Source organism: Miniopterus natalensis, chromosome X, assembly GCF_054644295.1.
Source record: "Miniopterus natalensis isolate mMinNat1 chromosome X, mMinNat1.hap1, whole genome shotgun sequence".
NCBI lineage: Eukaryota > Metazoa > Chordata > Mammalia > Chiroptera > Miniopteridae > Miniopterus > Miniopterus natalensis.
This window is the reverse complement of record NC_142103.1, coordinates 70,620,547-70,631,752: the sequence shown is the minus strand read 5'-3', so window position 1 is coordinate 70,631,752 and position 11,206 is coordinate 70,620,547. Positions and strand designations below refer to the sequence as shown.

Sequence of the window (11,206 nt, the reverse complement as noted above, 5' to 3'; positions counted from 1 at the left end):
ATATATATAGGAACTATTAAACAAATTCAGTAAAGTTGAAGTATACAAAATCAACATAAAAAAAATCAGTTGTGTTTTGATACACTAACAAAAAAATATCTGAAAGTGAAATTAAGAAAACAGTCCTGGCCCAGCCGGGCGTGGCTCAGTGGTTGAGCATCGATCTAGGATCCAGGAGATCGAGGTTTGATTCCTAGTCAGGGGACCTGCCCGGGTTGTGAGCTCAATTAGTCAGGGGCATGCAGGAGGCAGCCGATCAATGACTCTCTCATCACTGATGTTTCTCTCTCTCTCTCCCTCTCCCTTCCTCTCTCTGAAATCAATAAAGATACATTAAAAAGAAAAGAAAGTAATCCTGTAACTATAGCATAAAAAATAATAAAATATTTAGGAATAATTTTAACCAAAAGGTGAAAGACCTGCACACTAAAAACTATAAGACACTGATGAAAATAACTGATGAAGACACAAATAAGTGGAAATATATTTTATGTTTTTGTGTTGTAAGAATTAATATTGGTAAAATGTTTATACCACCCAAAGCAATTTATAGATTCAATGCAATCCTATAAAAATTCTGATGGCATTTTTCACAGAAATAGAAATAAACAATCCAAAAATTTGTATGGAACCCCAAAGACCTTGAATTCTCAAAGTAATATTGAGCAAGAAAAACAAAGCTGAAGGTATCACATTTTTTATTTCGTTACATTACAAAGGTATAGTAATTGAAACAGTAAGGTACTGGCATAAAAAATAAACATATAGACCAGGTTAACAGAATAGAGTCTGCAGAAATAAATCCACACATATAAGGTCAACTAATCTTTGACATGGAAGTAAAGAACACACAATGAGGAAAGAATAGTCTCTTCAATAAATATTGTTGGGAACTGGATATTCACATGCAGAAGAATGAAATGGGACCTCTATCTTAAACCATTCACAAAAATTAACTGAAAATGGATTGAAGTCTTAAATGTAAGACCCCAAACCATAAAACTCCTTGAAGAAAACACTGAGTAAAGCTCCTTGACATTGGAATTGTCAATGATTTCATGGATTTGACCCCAAAGCACAAGGAACAAAAGCAAAAATAAACAAGTGGTACTATAACAAACTAAATAGCTTCTGAGCAGCAAAAGAAACAAGCAGCAAAATGAAAAGGCAACCTATGGAATGGGAGAAAATATTATAAACCACATTTCTGATATAGAGTTAATATCCAAAATATATAAATAACCACACAATTCAATAGCTAATAATAATAATAATAATAATAATAATACCTGATTTTAAAATGAGCGAAGGACCAGAATTTTCCCAAAGAATACATATAAGTGGCTTTCAGATATATGAAATAATGCTCAGTGTCACTAATCAACAGGGAAATGCAAATCAAAACTGCAATGAGTTCACCTCACACCTGTTGAGATGGCTACTGTCAAAAAGACAAGAGAAAACAGACATTGGTGAGGATGTGGAGAAAAGAGAATCCTTGTACACTGTTGGTGGAATGTTAATTGGTATAGCCATTATAGAAAACAGTATGGATATTTATAAAAAAATATAGAACTGCCATATCGTCTAGGAATCTCACAACTAAGTATATATCCAAAGGAAACAAAATCAATATCTTGAAGATATATCTGCACTCCCATGTTCATTAGCCAAGATATTGAAAGAACCTAAGTGTCTCTGTGGATAGATGAATGCATAAAGAAAATGTTATATACCCCATATATATATAAATATATATATAAAGTTCATTTTAAAATGAACTTTTAGCCTCAAAAAGAAGAAAATCCTGTCATTTGCAACAACATGGGTGAATTTGGAGGGTATTATGCTAAGTCAGTAAGTCAGGCAGGGAAAGACAAACGCTGTACAGTATTTCCTATATATGAATCTGAAAAAATAAGTCAAACTTACAAAGAAAGAGAGTGGAATGGTGGTTTCCAGGGGGCTAGGGGTGGGGGAAATGGAGAACTGTTGGTCAAAGTGTACAAACTTTCAGTTATACGATGAGTAAGTTCTGAGAATATAATGTACAATGTGGTAGCTTTAGTTAATAATACTATATTTTATACTTAAAATTTGTCAAGAAAGTAGATTTTAAGCATTCTCATTACTAAGAAAAAGGTAACTATATGAGGTTATGTATGAATTAATTAACTTGATTGTGGCAATCATTTCACAATGTATACATACATCAGATCATGACGTTGTACACTTTAGACATATGCAATTTTACTTGTCAATTATACCTCAATAAAGCTGAAAAAAATAAAATTTGCTTTAAGATGACTTGCTTTCTCCATGTTAATAGTTATTTTAAAAAATATTTATTAGAGCACTTCATATGTTAAGGACATTAACCCTTTGTTGCATGTGTTACAACTACTTTCACCCAATTTGCCCTTTGCCTTTTAACTTGACCTATGGTATGTGATACAAGATTTAAATTTTATCTGTTAACAAATCTATTGACCTTTAACTTTGTGGTTCTTACAAGGTTGTTATGTTTTACAATAGCTTTCCTATTACAATTTTTTTTTCCAATTACAGTTGACATATAATATGATATTAGTTTCAGGTGTACAGCATAGTGATTAGACACTTACATACCTTACAAAGTGATCACCATGGTAAGTCTAGTACCCAGTTGGCACCATAAATAGTACAATATTATTGACTATATTACCTATGCTCTACCTTACATGCCCATGACTATTTTAATAACTGGCAATTTGTATATCTTAATCTCTGCCCCTTTTTCACCCATCCCCTCAACCCCTTCCCATCTGGCAACAATTAAATTGTTCTCTGTATCTATGAGCTTGTTTCTGTTTTGTTTGTTCATTTATTTTGCTTTTTAGATTCCACATGTAAGTGAAATCATATGGTACTTGTCTTTCTCTGTCTGACTTCGCTTATTTGCCTTTTGTCCTTTACAATGTTTTAAAAACATTGTTAACTGTCTTCAGTTATGTAGAATTGATAATGAAAATACTTGGTTCTTGACACAATATCATTATTGGTCCTTTTAAGTCTTTTGTCTAATGATGTAAAAAATATCTGTGAACCCACCTCTCAACCCAAAAGCTATTAACTCATATCTACTACCTATGGGTATCTCTTCTATTCTAGTCTCCTTCCCCCCTCAGAAATAACCTCACTATTATATCTATATTTCCCTTGCCTTAAAAATAGTTTTATCTCATATATGTGAATAGATAATATATTGCTTAGTTTTTAACTTTATAAATTGATATTAAACCATGTGCTATCTTCTGGGACTTGCTTTATTCATTCAACATTATATTATTAAGATTTGTCCATTGTGTTTTATGAAGGTACAGTTAATTTTCATTTGAATATAATAGAGGCAAGCCAGGTAAAGGGTAATTAGAAGAGTACTTCAGGTAGAAAAGTAGCATGTGTTAAGGCCCTGAGATATGAAACAGCATGTCAGTTTTGAGGAACTATCCAGAAAGGAACTCCAGTGACTCTGGAGTACTGAGGTCTGGGGAAGGAGTAACTGAAGAAGAGTTAGGAGCAGCAGCCAAGGGCCAGACTACACAGTGCCTGGGCTTTTTATCCTAAGTGCAATGGAAGTCATTAGGCAGAGGAATGACATAGTCTGGTTGCTGTTTTAAAAGATTAATCTGGCTACTCATAAAGAGTAGATTGAGGAGATGTAGCAAGAATCCAATCCCGAGGCAGGTGCTATTATTCTCCCCATTTTTCAGATGAGAAGACTAAGGCCCAGAGGGAATCGATATAGGGTCCCATAGTTTAGAGAGGTTTGGTTTTGAGACAGATTTAAGTGTTCATCGGCTTATAGTCAGAGTCACAGATTGAATAAGATCACCTAGGGAGAGAACATAGGTAGAAAAGGAAAAAAAAAAAGGTTAAGAAGCCTGAGGCACTCTAATACTTAGACTTAGTTAGAGGAAGGGAAAAAGAGATGAAAATGGAGCAGTCAATGAAAGTAAAACCATAGAATTATTTTTACATAGAAGCCAAAAAGAAAATAAACTGCTTCAAGAAAGCAGCAGTGGTCGACTATGCCAAATGTTGCTGAAAAGTAAGTGAATTAAGGACTGAAAGTGGCCATTTGATTTAGCAACATGGAGGTGGTCAGTCTCTACTCCTTAGCTATCTTAAGCATGCACAGAGGAACTCAAAAAGTATTATTATTGTCTCCTGTGTTTCTAAAGCTCAGAGGGGTTAGGTAACTCGCCTCAAGTAAAACAGCTAGGGAATGACAAACTTGGAACTGGAAGTCTTACTCAAAATCCAGTCTTCTTTCCACTACATCACAGCTCTTCATAGCCGGGAGGTTTGTTTCATTTGCTACATGAGTGACAGGTCCCATGTGTACTGCAGAGCTGAATTCATTTCAACATGCCTGGAGTGTATATTATGTGCAAAGCTCCATTGTAGTCACTGCAAAAGATTTGAAGATAAAAAAGACACAGATCATAATCCCAAGGAGTTTTTAGAGTCTGGTAAAATAACATCTATATAACTATGTTCTAAGACAACGTGGAAGTAATGGAGGCATAGAAAAGTGAGGATTTGGGTTAGGTCTGAACCAGTGACTTGGTGGGGAAAATCTTGTTCAATCTTCTTTACTGCTGTACACTCACTATGTGCCTGGCAAAAAGTTGGGCTCAGTAAACACCTGTTATAACAAGTATTGAATACCAATTTTTTGACAGGCACATGGAAATTATATAGCAGTAAACAGGAAGTAGATTTGGCTAGCACAAGTGATAAAAGTAAAAAAAGTTAGGGGAATGGAGAATTTATTTAAAAGATAGTGCAGAAGGCCTGGGGCGGGGTGGGAACCGGGTGGAGGGGACAAAGGGGGAGAAAAGGGGAGCATCTGTAATACTCTCAACAATAGAGATAAAAAAAGATATTGGGATATCTCAGAGTTAAGGGAAGTATTGACTCAGAAAGGGTAGGAATAGGATCACCTCTGGGTTCAAGAGCAATTTATGGATCTTCTCTCCAGCTTTAATGTGACTCCCCCCCCCCGCCCCCATCTCCCGTAACCACAAACTATTTCCATTTAAAATGCCATGCGCTTGGGAGAGAGAAATTGATTGTCCCAAATGGGTCAGAGATCCTTCCCTGGAATTAGTTATTATGGCCAATAGGGAAGGTTCACATATCACAGACATCAGATATGGCCATTACAGAACAACCCATGGTTTCAAATCACTTCCAAAGAAGGTAAATCCTTGTTAGCTGGAAATCTACTGTATTCTGTGTGTTATCTACTTAAATATAATCAAGAGGAATGAAATTAAGGGAATGCATTCACTTTTCCCAGAAGATTGATATTCCAAGCCTTTTCCTGTCATAAGAATTTTCTGACAACAGCAAGCTAACCAACAGAGAACTTATGAGATAGAAGGAGCTTTTGGCAACCATTAATTCAACCTCACTGTATGATGAGAAAATATGAAGCCCTTGCATGCTTACATACAGTACACAGAAAATAAATGGTAGTACTGGGTTACAGGAAATTTCTGACCTTTAATTCTGTGGGACCTTTCTCTGCCTATGTTCCATACTGCTTAGCATTGTGCTGAGAAAATAACCATGGTATCTTTCAAACTTCCTCATGATATCATGCTCAGGTATAAGTAGCAACCTAGCAAGAGTTATCTGTCATCCATGGCCAGAAGTCCAGAGAATTTGGCCAGGCTGAGTAGGTTTTATGATCAGGCAGATAGCTGAGTTAGGATATACAATGGATAAACAATCAAGGACATGTCAACAACAGCTTAAGATAGGCCTAAAAACAAGATTATTATCCTCCTGAGTTTTCTCTTCTTGAGGTTAAACAACCCTAGATCCTTCCATTGGAAAAGGGAAGTGACTGCCTCATATAACTTGTATCAAGGCCATTGCTTACAGAATTGCTCAAACCACACTTCTAGCTTTACAGAATAAATGTCGCTAATTACACCTGCTTCCCTTCATCTTTACCAATTAACATCCAGCAAATCAGGGTGTTTGCTCTTTCAATATCACGACTGACCAGAAGTTTACTTTAGGAAATACAATGTAGTGGGAAAGTGTATATATCTCGAGCTATACTACCTGGGTTCAAATTCCAGCTTTACCATTTCCTAAAGATGCAATTTTTGGTAAGTCACTCTGTCTCCTTGGGCTTTTGTTTTCTCACCTGTAAAATGAGGATAGTACTAATATCTACTTCACAGGGAGGTTGTGAGAATCAAATTAGTTAATATATCCTTGGGGGCATGAGACAGCATATATAGATATTTTGACTCCAAAGTAAGAATTACATCTAGAGACAAAGATGCCGTTAGTTTAGATGACCAGGTCCTCAAGAACTATGTTCCCTAGCACTGACTTGACAAAACCAAAGACACTTAAGTCAACCACCAGCAATCAACTGCAAACCCTAAAAGTCAATATAGAAGTGCATTGCCACTGGGTCATTGCTCCAAATACCATTGCTAACTCAGCTCACAAGCAAGGTATCCAGACTGATGTTCTAAGGGAGAATAGATGGGGCAAGTGATTCATAACAGGTGTGTCTCTCTTTGCTGCCTTCTTTTTTGGTTTGATTGTTGTTTAAAAAGTGATAACACCCATATACATCCCAGAAGATATCACCTTCCATCATTCTTTCAGCAAATATTAACTGAGCCCCTACTATATGGCAGCCACTGTTCAGTATGCTGTGTTTAGGGCATAGAACAAACAGATGAAGTCTCTGCTATTACTGAGCTTATACTCTAGGGGGAGAGGTACTTTACCACAGAAGCAAACACATATTTGAGATTATTTTAGTTTGTGATCAGTGCTGTGATAACAAAATGGATATAAGGTCACAGAGAGTGCCTGGGCCACCGGAGTTACTTTAATTTGGGTGGTCAGGGAAAGCTTCCCTGAGATCAAAATGATATTGGAGCCCACCATAGGTAGAACCAGATAGAAATAAAAGGAAATGCAAAGTCCCTGAGGTCAGACAGATCAGCATACTGGAACAAAAAGATCAGTGTGGCTAGTGGAGAGTGAACAAGGTTTTTATAAATCAAGTCAAAGAAGTAGGCAGGGCTGGATATAAAGATCGTGGCTGGTGCCAGGGTGGTAGTAGTGGAAATGGTAAGAAATGGTCAGATCCTGGACATATTTTTAAGATAGAGCCAACAGGATTTCTTGAAGAGTTGGATGTCAAGGATGGTTCAATGATTTTTGCCCTGAGCAACCAGGTGTTGCCATTAACTGGAATGGAGAATGGTATTACATATGGTTTCTGATGGATCATTCTGGAGTTCCACTAATTGTGAATGGCACCTCAAGGCCCTCTCTGCCTACTTGTGGAGTGGGATGGTGGTGTGGGACTGTTTGGGGTAAGTTAGAGGCATGAAGCACATTTGTGGGAATCCCTACCTTCTCTCCTCCTCTTCTGGTCCAAAATATGGAGACTTACACAGATGAGATTTAGAGAAGACTGAGTATACCGAGTCAGGCCAAACCAAGAGGCCCCAGAGACAGGGGATCTGCTGTAGCCACTTCAGTCCAGAAACTGTAAGGAAGTGGGCGGCGCCAGAGAGGGCGCTGCAGAAACTTTCTTGGCTATCTGGCAGCCTAAGGAAGCACTTTTTACCAGAAACAAAGTAAAGAAAATAGATGGGATTGAGTATGGCGTGGCCGGACAGGCCCGGAAGGACTTTGGGTGGACCGGACTGTGAAAGCTTTGGGGCAGAGGGGGAGGAGAAGCCTCCACTAGCAACTAACCTCAGCTTCCTAAACTCAGCAGAAAGGTCAGAGGAATTGTTGGGAAGGCCAGGAGCCCCGGGATTCTGTCTGCCCGCCAAAGACGGTGGAAAACCGAAGTTGTGCGATGCAGCTTTAAAGGGGCTGGTGATTGACAGAATGTGTAGCAGTGGATGGGGTGGAGCCGCTGGGTGGGGTCTGGGACCGGCAGCTGGGAGAAACCAAAAGGAAGAAAAAAGAAAACCATTGCCCCTGATATCGCTAATGCCGGGCGGGGAAAGCCAGTCAGAAAGGGAGGAAAAGGAGGGTTTTAGAGCTCACCTCCACTCCCACCCACGGTCAACTCTCTCAAACCCTTCTGTCTCCTTTGGAGATAATTAAAATAGAGTATACACCGGCCCTCGCCGGTGCCCATTACCTCTAACTCTCTACTGAACTAGGTTTGCAGTACGAGGGAGTGAGGACCCCGAGTCCATCAGCTCAACCCCAGCCCCGCCCCGTCCGTTGGCCCTGGCCCCAGGCTGGGAGGAGAGGATGCCTTCGGAGGCGCAGAATCCGAAAGTAAGTCCCTTTCATTTTGCCTACCCACCCCCTTCCCTCCCTTTTGCCCCCCTCACTGGGGTCTCCGCTGGGCTGCGAAGGAGCCACCTTATAGAAGGAGACTCTTTCAAGGAGGATCCGGAGGGTGGAGCAGGGTGGGGTAAGAAAGGGAGGGAAGGGGAGGAGGGGTGGCGCTAGGGGAGCTGCCACCCACGGAATAGGCGCGCTCAGAGTTCGATGTTTGTACTGTTGGAGACTCGATTTCCCCTCAGATCATTAGAGCCTCGACTTACCCCCTCCAGGAGATCTTTCTTTTTGTCACACTCCAGCATCCTTATCAGGTTGCTTAAAGCCTCGGGCTGTGAGTTGGGAGGGCTCCATCTTGCCTGGCTTCTTAAAGGGACAGTGCACTAGTTCAACTGAGGGAAATCTGTACTGGAAATTCAATTTAGAGAAGGACAGCAGTGAGTCGCCTTACTATGACACTATGGATGTTGGGGATATTTGTATGGAAAGGATAGCTTTTTCTCCCTCATACCAACCTCCAAACTTGGTTCTAATATCCAGTTGATTCTCAGGATGTGCACCTTTAAGTTGCACATTAGTTAATTGCAGTCAATTAGCAGTTTTAGCTGAATGGAAAAATTTCTGTTTCCTAAGAGGTGTCGTGGCAGGGCAGATGGCCCCCAAAAATTAATTCATTCTACAAATATTTCTCTTTTTTTAGGGAATATTTTTTATTTTTATTTATTTATTTTTATTATTTTAAAAAATGTCTTTTTTAAAAAATATATCTTTATTGGTTTCAGAGAGAGGAAGGGAGAGGGAGAAAGAGAGAGATAGAAACATCAGTGATGAGAGAGTCATTGATTATCTGCCTCCTGCACGCACCAGACTAGGGATTGAACCCACAACCCAGACATGTGCCCTGACCCGTAATTGAACCTTGATCTCCTGGATCACAGGTCTATGCTCGACCACTGAGCCACGCCAGCTAGGCATCTACATTTATTTTTTGAATGCTAAATTCATTGCCTGTGGCTGATCCCACTGCTGAGTGTGTCTATTAATATGTCAAGACCATGTAGAGTGGTGTCACTAACTCCTTTCTTAACAGATTGATGGCCAAAGCATCTTCTTAGGATATAGAGATATCTGTTGAATTTGATTCCAACATTTACCAAGCATCCATCACATGGAAGTTCCAGTGGTTTCCGTTTATCGTCTTTCCTTTAGTACCAGACATCCGTATGCCCAAGCCCAGGTGGCTGGGAGATCCAGCTTGAAGAGATAAGAACTCAAGTCAAAATGGCATACAAAAGGAGAAAAGTAGTATTCTTCAATAGGGAAGCTAAGGCCACCTTGGATGATCTGCCATTTCCATGACCGTGTCCAGCCAGGAAGATTGTTTTGGGGAGAAGGGCTTCACTAGCTCCCTTCTGATGATGAATAAAAGAACTGGTGTAGTGGAGACTTTGTTAGAAGGCTTCAGATGGACCAGTGACATCTTTCATGTTTGTCTCTCTCATCTTTCTTCTGCTTAGGGAGGGTGGCAGGACTGGGTGGAGCCTAATGATATCCCATAGGTTAGAGATGAAAATGTGTTGTTTGAGGTTTTAGGGCTAGTATTTCACTCTGAAAGTTTCTATTCTGTCCATGGAATGCCGGAGCTCCCAGTGCTCTGCAATTTACCAGTTCAGCTGTCTCTGGTATTAAATGCAAGTCACAGAGTCCCTCCCTTCTTTAATGTGTTAAGTTTCATTGCATCCCCAGTGCCAACTCCCATCAAGGGCATGTGTTAGTTCTAGGTTCCTAGGCAACATTTAACTAAAGCACCTTCCTCTATCCCCTCTCTCCTCAATTGATTTTCCAAACCGCAAAGTCACCTTATTCTGAATAGTCATATCACTGAGTCCACTGGATTCAGATAAAAAAGAAAGCCTTACTTAAGGTTATTTCTCCCTAAACTCACTGGCCTATGGGCTCCTAAGAACAAAGGAAACATGAATTCAACTGGAACTCTTCTGGTTACTTTCGTCAGTGGGAGTATAGTCTTGTCGCAGAGCCAAGAACCACTTGTACATGTCACACCCACTGAAGTCTGCTATCCACACCCTTGCATGGAGGGTGGAGAAGGAACTAGTGCTGGTACCATAGCCAGCCTCCTGCAGTTGGTATGCATGGAATATGGTAGAAACAGCTATGCTTCCATTTTAACATTTGATTGTCCCTTTGTGTTCACATTGGTTTGTTTTTCTGTGGGAGAATTTCTAGTTGTAGGATATGGGAACTAGGCAGTTCTTAGCTGCCATAAAATACCATTGCTGAAATATGGTTATTTTCTTCCTAGGACAGTGAAAGGTTTGTGAACCCACTAACAAGTACCACAGGCAAGCAATAGAAATCCTTTTCCAAGGTCTTCAAGTGTCTTCCCCAGAGCAATTTAATTTGTTTGCTGTCATTCATTCTGCTTCCTGGGATTGTGGAGAATTTCTATCTACTAGGAGGCAAAAGGGTTTCATGAGGGATAATTGTAAAAAGGACACTTTGTGCTCTCCCTCAGTAGAGAGAAGTAGAAGTAGTTTCGACCCCCAAGTTCCCTTCTCAAATTCCTGTATCTGATACACCAGGCTGTTCTTGCCTAAACTAGAACAGCTTGCCCGTATATTTACTTTGGTATGTGTTCCTTCCTCGTTGTTCCTCAGCCTTCAAGGATAAGGAACTGTGATAAACAAAGGTATCAACACAGAAGTGCATTGTGTTATGATATTCTTTAATTAATCCATTCCACAAATGCTTAGTAAGAATCTACTCTGTGCCATCACTGCATAGACTGGGGAATTTTAGCAATGAACAAAACAAAGCCCCTGCTCTTTTGGAGATTATATTCTAA

At 39.7% G+C, this 11,206-nt stretch overlaps 1 protein-coding gene across 1 annotated transcript in view; it reads left to right on the top strand.

The window, feature by feature from the left end:
• The first annotated feature begins 8,293 nt into the window (after nucleotides 1-8,293).
• Nucleotides 8,294-11,206, top strand: part of KLF8 (KLF transcription factor 8) — a 113,577-nt gene continuing 110,664 nt past the window's right edge. Inside the window, exon 1 of the mRNA XM_016213257.2 lies at nucleotides 8,294-8,334. The gene's annotated coding sequence lies outside the window, so the exon portion shown is untranslated. The remainder of the gene's footprint in view (nucleotides 8,335-11,206) is intronic.